The following is a 21,067-nucleotide window of genomic DNA, read 5'->3' on the forward strand; positions in this document are numbered from 1 at the left end:
AAAACTCATCAATAGTAACTTCACAGTCTGTCCATTGTCTAAATAGTGAAATGGAAGTTGTACTGCTGTTGGTTTGCTAGATAACACATCTTGCACAGAAAAGTACACTGAAGACAATCTGTTAAAAATGTCTGGGGGATATGTCTACACATATTCACAGCACAATGAACCAACAAGGCCTCGGGAAATCACCTGATTTGATTGGTACTGCAGAGAACAACCTGCTCACATTGTATAACCAAAAGGCAATAGTCCATTGAATTTTGTTGTGGCTCAGGGAATCTCCAATATCTGAATAGGGCGTTTAACATGTTTCCCAATGGGTACACACATCTCTGTACTTTTTTGTCATGCAAAAACAGATTCTATTGAATTACTGAGTGTACACGTTAACATATGATTCCAACATTTCTGCATGTCACTCCCTGGTGCATGTCAACAGTCAGGTAATGATCCTTCAACAACTGACAGGTGCAAAGCATTTAGATAAATGATTTAACATAAATGGTATGGTAGAGCACATTGTGAGTAAGTACTGTAGGTCTACTTGTCATGTCCTCCATTGTTTCTGCAATTGTTCATGATAAATGACATGGTGTAATGGGTTAAGTATGTGTGACCCAACAAACAGTGTTGACACACTCCTGTCAGTGGTACCACATGAACTGCATACCCATCATATAAAACTATTTTCCAAGAGATGTTCGCATGCACACATATGTGATGGTATCAGACATCATCCCATGAAGACAGGTAGATCATGTATTGAACAGCAGTAGAAATGATACCACAAAAGTGCAAGGTACACATGCTGACATGTAGGCACAAACACTGATGCCAACAGTGATGTTAACTGTACATTCCCTACGTACAAGGGGAAAGTATTGCCCCGTGTCTGTGGCACCAGCACTCTTGACACACGGAAGACAAGTGCCCTACTGGGTACAGATGCCAATGTACTCTTTTGAGCAGACACATGGCTGAGTACAGCGATCCATTTCCACATGTTTTTTAGGGATGATGGGGCTGACACAGTGAAGACAAGTGGACTGTTGGGTACAAATGACAGCCACAACATGAAACAACATGAGATGACACGTCAGGGCCACCGCATGACAAGGACCATTGCACTCAGCCATGTATCTGCTCAAAAGAGTATATTGGTAGTGGACTGTTCTCTTTCATATCCCTGCTCACTAGGCCAATGGGAAAGGCACATCACCACGCACAAACTACCATACAAACACAAATAGTAACTCATTTTGTGTATCATACATTGGCCATCTCCAATATTCATGGGGAGTTGGCTGCCTCTAACACATCAACCTGGCAATGTAGCAGGTATGAATCTGCCCAGGACTCACCCTCTTGAAGCTGCTGTGTCCCCTCAAATGCCCATCAAGTTTGGGATAGGCCACCACTAGTATGCAGGCCATCAGGAGGATCAGGGTCTGGTGTGCACCCACCAACGTTGGGAGGGCAGCCCCAGCTGGACCTCCACGATCATCCGGGCTCAGCGAGTCAGGACCTCCCACCTTTTTTGACAGTGGACTCTCCACCGGCATTAGACCCCCAGGGTCTGCACATACCAGGTGATGGCTCTCCAAATCCTTTGCTTCTGATAGGTGCTGACCTGTATGGATGCAATAGATAAATAAAGAGGTCACAATTGCACTTTTTGTAGGGGAAATGGTTGTTTAACACACATTTAGGAAACACCTAGCACAAGCATTTTGTAACTGCCAACACACAACATGTGTAAAGCACACATGTTGATATGTGCTGGGACATAAATACATACTTTTGAAGTCATCTACTGAATATCCATAGGCCTGGTCATGACCTACACTGACTAAGCAAGCCCACTGACATGATGTAGTCCAGGGCCAAGCAAAATGTACTGTGGTGTGAGCCACTAGGAAACTCAACACACCGTTGTGACCTTCTGATGGGCAAACTACTTGTGCATGACTGTACAGAGACCTTTACAACCAGGCACATTGACTCGTTGCACACAGTCCATAGAGGCAACTAACATGATACAGGCTACACTGTAAGACTTATGTGAAAATGGAAGGGCTAGCATGGGTGTCACTGAAAGCTTCTTCTCTCTGAATGTGTGGAAATATGGTCTACATAAGTGGAGTGGTTGTGTGTTGTATGTACTGCTATCACAGGAAATGCCTCTTCTCATATGTGGCACTCCTACAGAGATGACATTCAACATACCAAGGTATGTTTGGTCTGATTGGTTGCATGTAACAAAGCTAGTGATTCACGTGTCATGCTCTTCCCTGCATTAACCAACTATCTGCACTGTGGGATTGTCACTTATGCAATAGGTCTGTACTGTAAAAACCAGACGTCTGGAAAGGTGTCACAGATGTGTGGGAGTAAGGGGCTTGTCACTAGGCAATGACACACATTGACAATAAAGGTCAGTGGAAATAACTACCAGGTCAGGTGGTTACCTCAGGCCCCATTCCTAATGTAGACAATGTTAACGCTTTCAGGCCAAATCTTGCATCTGAAGACTCATTTTGGCCGCATCCAGGGATCAGAAGTGCTACAGTTGCCTCAGTGCCTCAGTTGCATAGCCACAGTTACTGTGCACCAATATGGGCTATGCCCCATACTGTGAAAAGGTTTTGACCAGTCTTGCTCTCTGCAGGGAAGGCGGAGCATACAGAACATACATGAACATCACTTTCCCATCACTTCCATTCATGACAGTACATCTTGTGGCCATCTTATTTGTGAGTTCAGAGTTATGTGGCACTCTGAAGGGCTCAGTGAGTTTTACACTGGTCTCAAACCACAGTTTTCCCAGGCCTGATCCGGGCTGGGTGATTTGTGGGACTTTACACATTGCTAACAACATATTCAACTGACTCAAACTGTATACATTAACAGCTCATGCTCAAATGCAAATACAATTGTTGTGTCATATACCACCATCAGATATACAATTGTTTGGCTGTAAAGTTTATTTGCATAGCTATATGAATGCAACATGAAGAGGCTCTAGGGCTTATCACACATCACACAACACAATGGTCATTTGAAATACTCAGAGTGCAGGGCTCTACAATCCACAACTTGTCCATCCTATGTATGGACCACAGATTGTGACAACAGGCACCCACATACCTTAATGGGACTTAGAGGCATATTTTATCCTGTGAGGAAGGAAAGGATGTTTTTGAACATAGTCAAAAGTGCATGTGAGATAGTTACCTGTTCCTCTTGTGAGCCATAGAGCTGACCATACAGGGGAAGGCCCTCTTGAACAAGTTTCTCCAGCTCCTTTGGAGAGAAGGTAGAGGTCCGTTCACCTTCTTGGCCTGGTATGATTGTTCCCAGAGGTGGCACATAGCAGCTGAAGTGATGGAGGTGTTGATGGCAGCAATGTCAGGAGGCAAGTATGTTATTTTCCAAACTGCAGCATGCATACATGTACGTGGTCATCACCATTGATGAGCACAGCCATTGGGCCACGACTGTCACAGTCAACAACGTTAGCCTATGTAATCTGTGGATGGAACTGCCCACTGCGTGGTCGACTTCCGTCAGCGGAGAGAGGTTCCTATAGTCTAAAGAACGAGGTTTGGTGACTGTTAAATGTATGATAACATCTATTAATGTGTATCAACATCTCCACAGATGTAAAGCTTCCTTGATATGTAGATTCTCCGACATAATCATCAGTGTAGTTTGTTGCTGGTCACAGATGCCACATAACTGTGGAGCACTGTACCTTGTCAGAATTGTTGGAGCGGGGAACACAAGGTGCACAACAAGAGCAGATAGGTGTGTAATGTGAACATATATGTTGTAGACACACGTCTGGACACCATGGGGATTATAGCTGGACCTTGAGTATTAGACAGTTTTTATGTGTGATGGGTTTAATGTATTTCCAGTCACTAATGTTTTGTCACATGACTTTGGTCTTACGCATCAGATATGTTGGTCTTGACACAGTGACTAATGCTCCACTTCATTTCATTCCACAAACAGGTACCTTAGGAGAGGGAGGATGCAACAAACACCAGTCTACTGTCCATTTCCAGTTTTCCAGACCATAGAAGAATGTGAGATAATAAAGCAGTTCCGTCTGAATAGGCAAACAATCCAAGATTTATGTTGTCAATTGGAGCCATATCTCATACCTCAAAACAATAATCCAACATGTATACCACCTATTATGAGATTCATGGCAGTATTGTACTTCCTGGCGGTGTTTTAAAAGACGTGCTAACAGCAATGATAAAACACTTTGACAGCTATATGAGGTTCCCAGATGTGAGGATTTAACCAATATGAAGGTTGACTTCTATGGGTTTTGTTGCCTCCCTCATGTTGTGGGGGCCATTGATGGTACCCATATTGCATAGGTGCCACCACATGCAAGTGAACAAGTCTATCGCAACAGGAAGCACTTCCATTCGATCAACATGCAAGTTGTCAGCTTGTCAGATCTGTACATTTCAAACGTCTGTGCCTAGCTCCCAGGTTCAGCCCATGATTCCTTTGTTATGAAGAAAAGCACCATACCCCAGCTAACATCACAACTGCAACCGGAGAGGGCCTGGCTTGTTAGTAAGTTACATCTTTCATAATCTTGTGTGTGCAATGTCAGGTGCAACAACCAGAAAGTGTGTGACTCATTGTGGCATTTATGTCTCATTACAAAACTGGAGATTCAGCATATCCCAACCATCCTTGGTTGTTAACACCACTGAGGAATCCAACCTCGCCAGGGGAAGTCCGCTTCAATGAGGCCCATGCAAGAACACAGGGCCAGTTGAGCGGGCTTTTGGGCTCCTGAAGGCCAGATTTTGCTGTCTAGGCAAGACTGGGGAAGTCCTTCTCTACTCACCTGGGAAGGTGTATAAAATCATTGTGGCGTGCTGCATTCTCCATGACATTGCCTTGCAAAGGAACATCCCAGAGGAGGGGGAGCCTGTACTGCCACTGGGTTAGAATACGGAAATGCCAAATGAAGATGATAGTGGTGAAGAGGAAGGAGATGATTTGTGAAAAGGTCTCATCAACAGCTTCTTCTCATGAGTGTAAGTATGTAATGAGATGTCACGACTTTGACTGTACAATGAATTCTTGTTGTGATGATGTGAGGAGCATACTTGTTGGAAACGTTTGGAAGCTGAAGCTCTGGCAAATACTGGCAAAGTGTGTCTGATGAGGAAGCTTTTGACACAATCGCATTTTGGAAAGGTTGCTTTGTTTGTGTGAGATTTATTACATTGACATTGAGTTCTCCAGACGTTTGCTATGTGAACTGTGTCATATGTGTGGTTTCATAACTGTACTCATTGTTTTTGCGCTTCTTTAGGTATCTTCACCATGACATCTTCATTTGGACATTTCCGAGATGTGACACAGGCAGTTATATGAAGTTATTCAGACTTACAAAGTGGACATGGATTGTTACTGGAAATGTAGGTCACAGACTTGGTCCTTGTCATGCGGTGGCCCTGATGTGTCATGTGTGTCATCATGTGGTCAGCAAATATGTAGTCCTATGCCAAATTCATATTAATTTTCCTTCATATTGGCTGAACACTCTTTTTATGGACTATATGTAGCTGTTGATGTGTTTCATCATTGTAGGCCAAAGTGCCTCTGGCACATCACTGGCATTTGTCTGTGTCATACCACCAGATGCAGAAGCACTGGATTGTAATGGCCCTGTGATCAGACACTCTTATACTGGCATCTGTCTGAGTTTTGCATTAAGTGATGTTGGATTCCTTTTGTGGGTTAGGCAATATGGCTCCAGCTGATGACGTCAACCAATTCCATGATTGCCTATTCTATTGGACAGTGTCTGCATATCTCTTCCTTCCATGGTCTGGAGGTCTGTACCTGTAAATCTGATCATTCACCCAGTATGATTCAATCTTGCAAGATTTGCTATGTTTCAGACATACTGACAGCCTACGAGCTGAACAATGTAATACAATCTCTTCTTTGACAAAACACTTGTATGTTTATGCTTGTGTGGAATGTTTGTGATCCTGAGCTGGACACTGTGTTCAGGCAACATATCACTGCTTCCACAAGTAGCTTGTTTTTTCATTGTTTGGTTCACATCTTCTTACATATCTACATTGCTAAATGTGAAATTTAAGACAGCAGACAATGAGTTTGTGACTGGTGAATGTATTACAGTGCTTAGAGTGAAAACAAACGTGTGGGGAAAAGTAACATAAAAAAAAAGTGAAGCAGTCAGTTATGGTGAATTAAATCATATGAGTAGATGCCATACCGTCCGAGGTCCAGAGTACTACTCCATCAGAAATGGAATGGGGTTCAGGATCAGTCCAGAGTGAATGTGTGATATACGCAGGAGGACACTAAGGATGAGGTTTCTTGCTGGCAGTGGTGAATGTTTTGCCATCCGCACCTCCTGGATTTTTACATGGGCATTCCCGCGTCCAAGGATGGGGGGGTCAGCTGCTGCAGAGGCAGAGGTGTATGAGAGTGGTTGGTCGTCTGGCAGGGCCTCCCTTCCTGAGTCTGCCATAGATGTACTTGGACTTGATGTAGCTGCCCCACAGATAGGAGTAGATGTTGGAGGGAAAGCCCTGCTCAGGGTTGTATGGATGTTCCTCAGCACCCCTGTTACGGTGGCCATGTTGAAATCATGGTCCTCCATGTGTTGGTTCATGCCCCTCTGCAGCTGCTTAATTTCCCGGAGTTTGGTCAGCACCTGGCCTTCCACGCCTTGGGACTTCTGATAGACCCCCAAGACTTGGCTGATGGTATCTTGGTCGTGAGTGGCCCCAGAGGCCTCACTCTACTGGCCCACAGCATCCCTCCCATGGAGCCTACCCCCCCTGGCCTGTGCTCTTGGCACAGGGTACCCTCTCCAACCGGGTCCTGGACCCTCAGTATCAGGATTGTTGATTTGCACCTCAGGATCCAGGACTAGGAGGGCACAAGATATTAGCAACTGTGCTAAGTACACAGGTTGGGAGTCAACTTGTTGTCTGCAATGTTGAAGCAACTGGGGGGAGGTGATGTTATGGGCACAGTGAGGTTCACTGTTGATGTCTGACCAGGCTACCCAGATGGACCAGGACCGGCATCCACATCCACATCCACATGTCCAGGAGTGTCATCCTCACTGAAGGCTTCATCAAGAGGTGGGTTGGGAGTCTCGTCTGTGGACAATGTCTAGCCAGGTTATGTTCCAGCTCGACCTGTTGAGAAATAGAGTACATTGTTATTGGTTGACATGTGTGATCTACATCCAAAGGTTTTATACCACTGTAAGTAGAGACTTTAAACAATCTTGAGTGGTATGTTTGCTGATTGTGCTATGTTACCATGGTACTGGAGATGTTGACATAACATGTGTGAAGCTTGCAGAAAGTATTAGACCCAAGCAGCTCATTATATATGCTGATCAGTTGCACTTTAGATGAGGTAATGTATATCCCATCTTAGAAATAGTTAAGCCAACACAGTGGAGAGGAGAAATGTGTTTCTGTCCATAACAAGACCCAGTTGTGTGAGATACAGACACACACACAACTTTTTGGTTTATGTAGATGTAGCTATCATGTTAGCAGTGTTGAGTCAGTGTGTTAACTGCCACTACCAATCTAATGAAGCAGCTTAATGCCTTAGGAATACTTGATGTGCAAACTTGGTAAGTTGTCATTCCAGTCCTCAGTAGTTTCATTTTGGGATACCAGGATAAGAGCAAGCTGGGTAGACAGCCATGTCTTTGAATCAAGCATGATATGTAGATTGCTCACTCCCATGTGAGTCAACATCATTTGAGAGACAGGTGTATCTAGACAAGTGCATAAAGGCCTGTTGGTTTGGGGTACAGAAACAGTGCCTCCTGGTAGTTGTAGTCATGTCACTTGCTGACTCCTCACACTACACACATGCTAAACTCCCAGGTGATAGTACATCTTTTTAGAGATGGCACACATATGTATTTGGACATGTGCAGAAAGGTCTGTTGGTTTGAGGTACAGAAACATGGCCTCCTGGTAGTTGCACTCGTGTCCCTTGCTGACTCCCCACACTACACAAATGCTAAACAGAAACAGAGCATACTGGAAGTTATAATCATGTCACTCTCTGTACTTCCCAACACTTGACAGATGTTTAGTCTTACATATTTGTTGCCACACAGCAGTTAAGTTGGTCCATATATTTACACATAACATGGGTCCTGCAGTGATTTTTTGATATTGAAACACTTACAAACCCCATTCCAACATATGGCATGTAATGGGGATTGATACATGTGATGTTATGCATGCAATGCACAGTAACAAGCTTACATCTCTGCAACTCTGGGAATTGCATGTTGGGAGAGCAGATGAACATCACAGTGGCAAAAGGTGAGATGTGAGCACACCAAACATTGAAAATTTGTGACAGTTTTTCTGTTGTAACTGACCAGACTCCATTCCTCCAGCCATTCTTGTCAAGCCCTCAGGATGCAGGCTGGCCAATAACTTCTTCTCCCAGGAAAAGAGTTGTAATGGGGTATTGGAAGGACCACCTCCAGTCTATAGGTACTTCATGTGTTGAATGGAGGATAGGGAACGCACCGTCCCCCTCACGTCATTCCACATCTTTCTAATGTCCTCTTTGATGTGCAGGGTGATACCTACGGCATTCCCTCTGTCAACTATTGTTAGACCTGGCAACCTTGGTGTGGTTTACCCTGACTTTTTGTCTCTTTCTCCTGTATTTTTGACTGTGTGCTAGATTTCATTTTTGCTAGTTTTGGTACTCTAGGCACTTTACCACTGCTGATCAAAGCTAAACTGAAAGTGCTCCCTGTGTAAATTGTGATTATGATTATGATTGTGATTATGATTGGTTATCCATGATTGGCATAGTTGACTTGCGAGTAAGTCTCTAGTATAGTGCACCATGTGTGCCCAGGGCCTGTAACTCTAATGCTACTAGTGGACCTGTAGCTCTAATTGTGCCACCCACGTCAGCAGCCCTGTAAAAATGTCTCAGACCTCCCATTGCAGTGTCTGTGTGTGCAGTTCTAAACTGCAATGTCAATCTGGCAAGTGCACCAACTTACCAGGCCCAAACCTTCCCACTTAGTATACGTAGGGTATCCCTAAGGTAGGCCCATGGGCAGGGTGCAGTGTATTTAAAATGTAGGGCATGTACTGGTGTGTTTTACATGTCCCAATAGTGAATTACTGCCAAATCTGTTTTTTTCTATTGCAAGGCCTATCTATCCCATAGGTTAACATAGGGATTGCCTTGAAATATCTCTTAAGTGTAATTTCCTATTGGGAGCAGATGGAGATGTGGAGTTTTGGGGCTCTGAGTTCACAATTTAAAAATACAGCTTTTAGTGAAAGTGATTTTAAATTGCCTGTTTGAAAATGCCACTTTCAGAAAGTGTGCATTTTCTTGCTTAACCATTCTGTGCCTCTGCCTGGCTGTGGAATACACATCTGGGTCAGGATGACAGTTGGACTGGTTGTGAATTCACTCTAGACAGTCACACAAAGGGAGCTGAGGTGTGCCCTACATATCCTGATGGGTCTTCCTGGGCTAGAGTGGTGGGAGGAGCTGTCACTTGCACCTGAATAGGACTGTGCCTGTCCTTATATAATGCAGTCTCCAACCCCCTAGAGTGTGTCTAGGACCAAGGCAGAAAAGGCAGGGTCTTGTGCACTACAAAGACTTTCCTTTGCAGTCTGCTTACTTCAGAGGCAGAAATGAGTATAAGTATTGGATCCAATACCCCAGACTTTTAGAATACTTCTGGATCAAAAGGAGATTCTGCCAAGGAGAAGGGCTGTGAGGAGGACTACTGCCCCTTTGCTGCATGTGCTTTGCTGGGTTGGCCTGCAGTTGCTGCTTCTGATTTGAAGAGGACAAAGACTGGACTTTGTTGTGTATTCTGCTTGTGAAGTTTCTCCAAGGGCCTGGACTGAGCTTACCTCCTATTAAGAAGTCTCAAGGACATCAAAGACTTTAACTGCCAGCCCCTGTGTTCTCTTGCTGAAGACCCTGACTTGCCAAGTGGTGCCCACCCCAGTCCCTGGGCCCTTGGCAGTGAAGTCTGGAATAAAACAAGAAGAACCAGGCACACCAACTCCAGAACCCGAGCCGCTGCCTGACTCCATGCCGCTGAGTGCACCCAAAGCTGTGGTCCCCACTGAGGTGCAAAGTCTGACATTGCAGGCCTATGCTGCTGCAGGGCCTCTGAAATCTCGCAACACTGTGAGTCCTGAGTGCCATCTCACTGACGTCGTGACACCTGACTTGGCTGCGGCACCTGTGGCCCCGTGTATGACCGTGACACCAAGAAGCCACCTAATCGCATCTTGATCCTCTGGACCCATCGATCCTTCTGGATCGTAAGGAACCGATGCCTTGCTGTCGATGCCGCCTCACCTCAGCTGCCTTCGTAGGCAACCAATGCCTACCTCCCCTGCGTAGCAGTAAGGAACCGATGCCTCACCTCCTGCGCAGCAATATGGAACCAACGTCACAGTGGGTCCTGCTGTGCCTCACCTCCCTGACTCCGTGCCACGTCTTTGACTCTGCCTCGTTTCTTTTGTACTGTACCTGGGGTCCATGTGACTCCTTGACCAGTGCCACACTCCCTCACGAGTGACTCCCTTACCTTGACTAGAGTGAGGATCCCTACCTACCTGGACTGTAAACTGACTGCCAAGTAGAGATCCCATTTCTAACAGCTATCCTCTGCCACATTTCCATTTTCCTACTGAGAGGAGTATGCTGCACTTGTGCTCCAAACAATTGTGGCCCTACTCTTACGATTTTATCCACCATGACTCCCAACTAATCTTCAGAAAAACAGGGATTTTTAAGACTTGAAATGGGTGTATATTGAAGTGGATGACATGGACTTACTTTAAAAAAAAGTGAGATAGGGAATTAAGGGACAAAAGTGTGTGAAAGTTGTTAAATGGGATGGTGAAAAAGGTGTGCCTCCTCTATTAATGTTGTGAAAATCGGTGTGATCTGGTCTCTTTCTTGCAGTGGAGAGGCAAAGGATCATGGTCTGGGAAAGGGTGTGTTGTATAGTATGATTTGCAGATGTGTTCACTGGGCCAATGTATGTCAGCTATGTAGTTTTTTAATCTACCCAATGGGCCTTTGTCGGTTGCTTTGCTGAATGTGTACCACGGGAGCTGAGCGCTGTCATCTGACCAACACAAGGAGACGACCATGTCAACTGTATTTTTGTTATGGCCTTGGCGGTTCCATATGACCATGATGGCGATGGAGAGCGCACCGCCAAGACTGCAGACTGCCGAACAGCTGGTGGACAGCCATTTGTTTAGGTGGTCTGCGGTTCAGGCTGCATACATCATAATACAGTACTCTGGAAACCACCAGTGCAGCGTCATTTTGGGACTGCTGCCTTGGTGGTCTGGTGGTCCGACCATCAAACTTATAATCAGGCCCTCAATTTGGGAGAATCTTCAACACTAAAGGGGTGAATATACTATTCACACTTCAATCTAAACCAACTATGGGAAGGTGATGGACACTAAAGGAATTACATTTACTATTCCCACTCTAACATGAACCACCTCAGGGAAAGTGTTGAACACTAAAATGATGACATTTACTATCCCCAATCTAATCTAAACCAACTCAGGGAAGGTGTTTGACACTAAAGGGGTAATATCTACTATTTCCACACATATATAAACCAAGTTGGGAAAGATGTTGTACACAAAAGGGGTATACTTTACTATTCCCACTTCAAACTAAACCAATTTGGGGAAGATGTTCGACACTAAATGGGTGACATTTACTATTCCCTTATCGCCTATGAACTCAACATCCTGCTACTAAAAAACAAACAATAATTATTAGAAACATTAAAATAATAAAATATTACAAATTGCAACAATGTAATAATTTTAAAAAGTCAAAAATGAAAACATAAAAAAAATAAACATACTATTTAACCCTTAGCTGTTCTGCCTTAGCCACCCTCCCCCACCCAACCCCCAGTTCTGAGCCCTTTTTTGGCTATTTGGAGTACTTCACACTTCGACCCCCATACCTATTTGTCTACATAAGCTATCCACACCAAATTTGCGTCCTTTTTTCCAACATCCTAGGGATTCTAAAGGTATGTAGAATTTGTTGGTTTCCCTGGAGGAGATGGAGAAATTAGCCAAAATACAGCTAGAATTTGGGGTTTTGAGGAATAATGGGAGAGAAGTGCTGCAGATAGGATCTACAAAGGGTTTGCAGTAATAAAATCACCATCTTCCCAGTTTTCAGGAACAGACAGACTTAAATCAGAAAATTAAAATTTTCAACACACTTTTGGCACTTTACTGGGACATATCCCATTTTTACTATTTTTAAAGTTTCCTTCCAGTTAGTGACAGCAATGGGTATAAAAACGATGGTAGATCCTGGACAGCTAAACATTTCTGAAAAGTAGACGAAAGTCTGAATTCAGAATGGGGTAATTTGTGTAGATCCATAAAGGTTTTCCTATAGAAAGTAACAGTTGAAATAGAAAATATTGACATTGACTTGAAAAAACAGCCATTTCTGTCTACAGCTTCTTCTGTAACTTTTTTCTGCTATGGCAGATTTTTTAAGGCAATATACCGTTATGTCTGCTGAACCCTTCTGGTTACGGGGATATATAAGGCTTGTAGGTTCATCAGGAACCAAAGGTACTCAGAGCCAATAAATGAACTGCACTTTGCAATGGGTTTTCATTGTATACGTAGAATACAGCAATTCATTTGGCAAAATATAGCAAGTGAAAAATAGATATTAAGGAGTCACACTTGTTCTCCTACTCTGTGTTCCCTCAAGTCCCTCAAGTCTGGCCTAGTGCCTGCAACAGGAAACGCCCCAAAACGTCACGTGGACACATCACATTTTTCCAATTAAAACGGATTTGTTTTTTTGCAAAGTGCCTATCTGTGGATTTTGGGCTGTTGCTCAGCTGGCACATAGGGAAATCTAGCAAACCTGTACATTTGTAAAAACTATACACCTAGGGAAATCCAGAATAGGGGGCCTTGTGAGACTCTCACTAGGGTCTGTCACCCAGAATCCTTTGCAAACCTCAAAATTTGGCTATAAAAACACCTTTTCCTCACATTCAGTGCTGCAAAGTTCTGGAATCTGAGGTGAGCCACAAACTTCCTTCCACCCAGCATTTCCCTAGGTGTCCCCAATAAAAATGTTACCTCACTTGTGTGGATAGCCCAAGTACCACAGAGCAAAGCACTCCACACAACATCACTGAGGAAGACAGAAACAAAGTTCATATCATTTGTTTGCACAAACAAGAAACAAGAAACAGAAATACTCCTGCGTTCCAGGATAACATTCCAGGTAATAACATAGCTACATACAACAGATACCAGTATAGTACCGATTTTGCTAATACAACACTATGGTCAGCACTAAACTATGTACAGGCATACTATGAAATTGTTTATTGTTGCAAATGGACATAACCAAAATGCAAAGCATACCCAGTCACACCTGTGATAAAACAAACAAATGCCATTAAAACCACTATCACATTATGAAATTGCACCATATCCAGCATAAAGACAACCACAATTAGCACCACTAAGTGAACAGGTAAGTCATCAATTTAGTTCTAAAGACAGTCTTAAACAGCATTCACATGAAACAGTTCAGATCACCACAATGGAGAGGCTCGGTGGCACAAAGTCTAATTGCTACGGACAGATTGATCAAGCCTTTGAATTGGTGCAAAGTCACAAAAAGTGGTGCAAAACGGTACAAAGTCTTGATAAACTGTTTACTTTCTAGTGCAAAACTTGTGTGGACTATGTTGAATTACCTGATATCAATGGTGCATTCCATGGGTGGCACAAGGGCATTCTCATGCAACCAACAATGGTTTTTGATGCAAAACCCTATTGTAAGGAAATGTCTCTTTTTGCATGTTAACCCACACATTTTCGGACTGATGCTTCTGGTCTTTCAACTCTGAAAGTTCACTGAGGTTTGCTAATCAGACCTCAGCGGCAGTGTTCTGACCCTATACAAATTCCATGTCAAATTGGATGCATCCAATTGGCAAGGACTGACTTACTTATAAGTTCTTACTGTATGGTACCCAGGTCATGTAAGGCAGAGTGTCCACTCAGGGCTGCAGCACCATTTGTGCAACCCTGTGTGTGACAAAGTATAAAATGGCTCCCAGCCTGCAGCTGAAGACTGGAAGGACAGTGTTTTCACTGCTAGTTTGACATTGCCATTCACACCAATGGAAAAGTCACCCTATCCGTTAACAATATAAATATAAGCCTCTCCTAAAGGAGGCCTATAGAGCCCTATGTCAGGGAGCTGTTTTTTGTTACGTAGGGCATATATTTTTAATATGTCTTAACAACACTTCCAAATTGTCTTTTTGTTGTGGATAATGTTAGAAGGCCATGGGTTAACACAGGGTTACCGATTGGCACAGCAACCAGGCTAAATCCTGAATGGGACTACCTGGATCTTGTAAAGTATTAAATTAATAAGGGCATTAGACCTGACCTGATGCCCAGGTCGAATTTATACCACATTTAAAGTTTGGCAACTTTTAGAAATGTGTCACTTTGCTACAGCTAGCCCAGCAGCCTCACAAAGGCCCTGGCACACAGACACCTTTCAGACCACCTGGGTAAATGTGTGAATGACTCCCCAGCACAGAAACAAAGGCAGTTGCCACAGAATGAGGTGTTTGCTCCTCTCCCAGGATGACCACTCAGGGTGTTAGCCCAAAAGATGAGCTTCAAATGTGAAGCCACCTTGGTGAAGGAAGTAGAGTCAACACCACTGAGCAGGATTTCTTTTGTTCCTGTAGACAAAGTGAAGATAGGGTCAAGGAGGGAAAACTCGGCCCCAAACTGGTTCTACCGTGGGTGTGTAGTACTCTGGTGGCAACACCTCTAGAGTGGGCTACCAAGCTCCTGATGACTGAGGAAGGGTTTTGCCATCTTGAAAGGGTAAGAATGTGGCACTCTGGGATAGCCACAGGACATCTTAGGAACTTCATCACTAGGTAGTAGGGGACCCGGGAGCCCATTATCTATGGACAGCGTAGTCCCCTCAGAGAATGCTCCTGGGATAACTATGGCACCACTGGCACCGTGATCCTCAGATCATGCTGATTTTGGAGAGAGGAGTGAAGAAGAAATACCCAGCTGCCCTTGGACCTGCACAAAGAGAGACTGGACAGTCAGAAGGACGGCACCTGCTGCGCTTTAGATTAGCAAAGTGTGGACTGTGCCTGCAGCTCCTGACTCAGGTAAAAGTTAATTCCCAGTCCCAACCTACAGTGATCAGTTAGTTGATCTCCTGGAACCTGCTCCAGTGGCTCAAGAGCTGGAGAAAAAATCTGACATATTGGTAGCCACCGCAGAAGTTTGGCCGCTACCAGTTGCCAGGCACCCAAGAGGACACATGCAACATAGCCAAAAGTTCCACTTGAATCTGCCTTACCAGGAAATGCTATAAAAGTCAGTATTCTTCTCACCCAAGGGACACTAGCCCCCACCTATAGATTTTGCCCCAACTACGGTGCAGACTGACCAGTAGCCCAACATTGGCTGGCCTGCAACTGCAAAGTAGAGAAGTTCAAGGGACCCCGATCTCTGTGGCCAAGTTCACCTCATTTCACCCCTGGACTAATTAGCACCCACAAAGACATCCCTGCCAAACTAACCACAGCTGGAACATGCTTTGAGCATCCTTTGCCAGCATCCCTCAGCATCAGGACCACTCCTTGATGTCTATGGTGGTTGTCCTGTAATGTTAGGCTCTTGCTGTCAATATGCTCTGGTGGCCAAGTAACTGTCTGAAGTGTCCACTTTGGCCTGTGGGACTGCTGTCATGCCAGATTTGGTTGCCCAACCTATGCCGGAGTAGTCAAACTAAGGGGCTCATTATGGGTTTGGCAGTCTGACTGCCAGACCGCCGCAGTGGCAGCTGCCAAAAGACTACCATGTTGGCAGTCATACAGACCACTGTAGTACGATTTACACAACCAGACCGGCCAAAAGACAGCCAAAATCTGACACTGTCAGATCTCTGGAGGGTGGGAAAGAGGTAGTCCGATCACCGGCACTGTCAGCCTGACAGTTAAATCCTGAAACTATTACAAAGTGAAAATTGCCATGGTGGTCTTGCCCTGGCAGTCTTCCAATGGTGGTGCGAACCGCGATGGTCACCGCTCCCCACAGTAATCCACAATACCACATTAGAGAGAATTGAAAACAAAAAAGCTGACACACATTTACACACTTGACACACCTACTAACCACACCATAAAACACACCCTTACACATACCACAATCCTTTGCATCTCACACACCAAACACAGAAGCCAGAACAACATCATAGCAAACCTAACCAAAGATTAGGCACCCCACCATATCACACAAAACACATATCACACATCCTCACAAAATCCCCAACGCACATATTTGCACCTCATCACACTATTTACCCCCCCACCCCTTCAAACCACAGCACCTACAACCTATTTTCCTTATCACTTATTAACCACCACAATGTCACCACAAAAACATCCCCGTTTCACAGATGACAAGTTAAGAATCATGGTGGATGAAATGTGTGTGTGTGTGTGTGTGTGTGTGGTCTGGCTGAAGTATGTATGTTGTGAATGTGTGTGTGTGTTTGAGTTGCAGTATGCAAGTGTGTGTGTCTGGAAAGATAGGTTTAGCTGCTGGCCTCGGCATCACCCCATTATGTGTCTGGTAGCGGTAAAAAAAAAGTTATACATGCAATTAATATAGCTAGTTGTGTGTACTTACAGTTGGTGTAGTCCATGCCAGCATTGTACCCCTTGTCTTTTGGTGACCAAGAGCAGCGGTATGGCGTTTAGGAATGGTTCCATGGCAACTCCAGACATGTATTGCTGTCTGCCGGTGAGTGTCTTCCTTTGAACTGCTAATTTCCACCTTCTGGTGCATGGTGGTTGGACGGCGGCAGTCACATTGGTGGTGTTCAACCTTCTAATAGGTCTGGCAGAATCATGGTCTCCTTTGGCCTGTTTATGCCTCCAGCAGACCGCAGCAGTCTCTACTGCGGTGCACTGGAGGTCTTCTGTTGCCTTGGCTGCCAAACTCATAATACAGCAGTCCGCTCCGCGAGCCCGACCGCCACCACTAACATGGCGGTCACAGGACCGCCAAATTTGTAATCAGGCCCTAACTGTTTGAAAGTTTTCAAAAGTTTTCGAAATTTTGTTGACCAATACCTTTTAAGGGTTGCAATTAAAAGTGATCATATCTTCTAAAAGTGTATCCGGAAACCTCCACTGGATTTTCTTCATCAATGTCTCTAAAAATTCATAAAAATATGATCTATTTCTATAAATTGGTGTCTTCTTTCTTTGGTGTGTTGTGACTTTCTTATTTCATTGTTTGGTACTCTTAAATGCTTTACACATAGTCCCTTTGCTTAGCCTTACTGCTTGCAGATATAGCTTCCCAGGGTTGAGCTTAAGGATAAGTAAACAAGCCTGAATGGACACAGGATGGTATTTGTAAGTGTACTGCAGTTAAGGCCCGTCAGCCATGTTTTATAGTGCACCAAAATCCTCATGTTAGAAATTGAGTTTCTAATTGGCAGAGGTATTCACCTTTTGGGGCTGATTGCGAGTTTGGCAGAAGGAAACTGTTTGAAAGTTTTCAAAAGTTTATAAAGTTTTGTTGACCAATACCTTTTAAGGGTTGCATTTAAAAGTGATCATATCTTCTAAAAGTGTATCCGGAAACCTCCACTGGATTTTCTTCATCAATGTCTCTAAAAATTCATAAAAATATGATCTATTTCTATAAATTGGTGTCTTCTTTCTTTGGTGTGTTGTGACTTTCTTATTTCATTGTTTGGTACTCTTAAATGCTTTACACATAGTCCCTTTGCTTAGCCTTACTGCTTGCAGCTATAGCTTCCCAGGGTTGAGCTTAATGATAAGTAAACAAGCCTGAATGGACACAGGATGGTATTTGTAAGTGTACTGCAGTTAAGGCCCGTCAGCCATGTTTTATAGTGCACCAAAATCCTCATGTTAGAAATGGAGTTTCTAATTGGCAGAGGTATTCACCTTTTGGGGCTGATTGCGAGTTTGGCAGAAGGAAAGATCTGTCGGCCAAACTCCCGACGAGGACGTCATTACCTCTCTGCCAGCCTTATGGCAACTTTCCCACTGGACTGACCAATGGAAACCAAGGTTTCTGCCTGTCAGCACACTGGGAAAGGTGTGACAGCATTGCCACAGCAGACAGTATGCATTGCAAGAGTGCTGGGCAGGGGGACACCCCACTGTGGCACCATGCACTTGTTCTCCGCCAACCTTTTCCGCCACGAAAAGGCTTGTGGAGAACAAGATTGTAATCGGCAGGGCGGCGCTGAGTTCAGCGCCGCCCTGGCTAGTTACAACCAGCGCTGCCGCCAGCCTATTGGGATCCAGGATCCTGGCAGAGACAGCGGTAGGTTGACAGGTCTGCCTGGCGACCTCTTATTGAGGGGGTCGGACCACCAGACCTGCAGCAGTGGGACCAACACCAAGAGTCTGGCGGTCTGGAGACCACCAGACTTGTAATCGGGCCCCTAGTACTGCAAGGGTATCCTTCCAATGTGAGACATAATCTATGCACCCTTGCACTACACTGAAATAGTGTGTGCATGGTACAAGGCAAGCTCAAAAACCAAAAGTGCAGGAAGAGAGAGAAACAGTACCATATTCATGTATATATGACATTGTTCTGCTACCCCCTCTAACTCAACTCAGCACAGCAAGTTTGATTGGTGTGCTGCGTGACATATTTGTAAATCTGCTCCTTGAGGGTCACTTAAACTCTGGCATGCAGCCCACTGTTTCACCAGGCTAGCAGAGACCATGGTCTCTGCACACCTGCCCTTAGTTAAAGAGCCTCGCTCACCGGGTATGGGTCTCTAATGCCTTCACTGCAAACACTGGTGAAGTGGTTGTGGAAAAGTCTCTAAACTTTGACTAGCTAGTGCTGTGTCTGTTGCATCCACTTGGCAATCTATTCTGTTTTCTAGATACAACTACCCCACACAGTGTGTTTGCTTCTGGAAAACATATACAGAATGGTGATGAAGATTAGGTAGTTTTCCCCTGTGCACCCAAGAAATTAATTGATTTCCCTGCCTGTGACTGCCAACCCTGCCATAACTGCAATGCTTCAAAGCTCTGTCGCAAGAGAAATCCAGTGAAGCCATCCTTTGCTAAAGACAACTAGCCGCCTTCACTATGACCCAGCGGTTCAGTGGCTGAAATGCTGCCAGGTCAAAGTTTCTTGTCTGCAGAGCCAGCTGAGGCTCTGCATGTGCAAAACTGGTGATATTTCTACACCTAAATTGGGCTACGGAATTGTATGTTTGACTGGACGGGAGAACCATTTATTTAAGGCAATTCTCCTGTTCTGACAAACCGTAGGTGGCATGTGTAGAAGATTATCATACACCTGATATGGTTGTCATCTCACTAGGTCAGTGGAGGCAATGGCCTCTGTTCCCTGGGTAGACCATCATGCAGGAAAACTGCATGCCTGGTGAGGATCTCTAAAGCCTTCATTGCAACCAGCAGTGCAACAGTTGAAGTGAAGTTTATAAACTTTACTAAACAAGCACATTGGGCCAGATGTATCAACAAACCATTTTGCGATTCTCTAATAGCGATTTTTAAGAAATCGCTATTTCTGAATCGGAAAATGGTATGTATCATATTTGCGATTCTGTAATAGAGATTTCTTAAAAATCGCGAATTCTATTACCGAATCGCAAATTGCGATACCAGCCCCATTCGCACCTATGGGCCTGTAGGCCCATAGGTGCGAATTTTTTACATTTCCCAAATTGCAAATTCCTAACTGGAATTCGCAAATTTGGGAACCGCAAAACCCAGGGTGCTGGGGGCTTAAGACCCCTCTGTTGCACCCCAAGAGTTTTTTTAAGGACATGGAAGGTGCACACATGCCAAAGGGGCATGTGTGCGTTACATGTCAATTTTAAAAATGCATTTTTTAAATTTGCACATGCTTACCACTAAGTTCAACTTGGTGGTAATAGCGATTCCTTAATGCCCAATTCGCATTAAGGAATTACTTGTTACATGTGGTTTAGAAATCGCAAATAAGGATTCCTTATTTGCGATTTCTTATTTAGAGAATCACAATTTGCGATTCTCTAAATGGGCTCGCAATTTTAAGGAATCGCTATTTTAGCGATTCCTTAAATTTGCGTTGCAAATGTCTTTCATAAATACTGAAAGGCATTTTTGCATTCGCAAACGGCCATTCGCACCGTTTGCGAATGCAAAAATGGATGATACATCTGCCCCAATGTTTCTTGTGCCTACTCAGCAAAGTGCATTTTACATAAATGACCCCAAATGTGGGTGTTTGGTATTAATAAGCAAATACCTACTTACCCTGACATGTAGGGAGTTTTATCCTTGCACAGAAGGACCATTATTTGATTTCCATGGTTGGAATCATGATGCCTTATGTGTTAGTCCTGGGCAGGGGAATCTAGTGATGGTTATCATTCCCTACATAACTGCCCCTATGACACAGTGATCCAGTAGCGGACAGGCTACCAGGTCAAATGTTTGCACCAGCTGAGTCAGCTGAAGCTCCAGAGTGTAAAAGTGGCATTTCAACACTTCTAAATGGGGTACAGGTTTGGAGGGTTGGGAGAACTGCCAATTTATAGAGGGTATTTTTTGTGTCAAACTCACCTGCATAGAAGGACTTAAACTGCTGCAAGTGGCCTGTCTGTCAGGTAAGCCAGAGGTGGCTATGACTTCTGCCTTGGTGGAGGGCCATCTGTTCCAGGAGAGGACTATCCACCAAAGTTAGAGATTCTTGCTTGTCTCTCAGGACCTCTAAAGACTAGATGGTGTGACCATTGCAGTGAAGACTGCTAACTTTGCCAAGTGGATGCCAAATTTATTGTGCTTGCTCAGCAAAGTATTTTACTTTCCAGAAACACACCCGTG

Source organism: Pleurodeles waltl, chromosome 7, assembly GCF_031143425.1.
Source record: "Pleurodeles waltl isolate 20211129_DDA chromosome 7, aPleWal1.hap1.20221129, whole genome shotgun sequence".
Taxonomy (NCBI): domain Eukaryota; kingdom Metazoa; phylum Chordata; class Amphibia; order Caudata; family Salamandridae; genus Pleurodeles; species Pleurodeles waltl.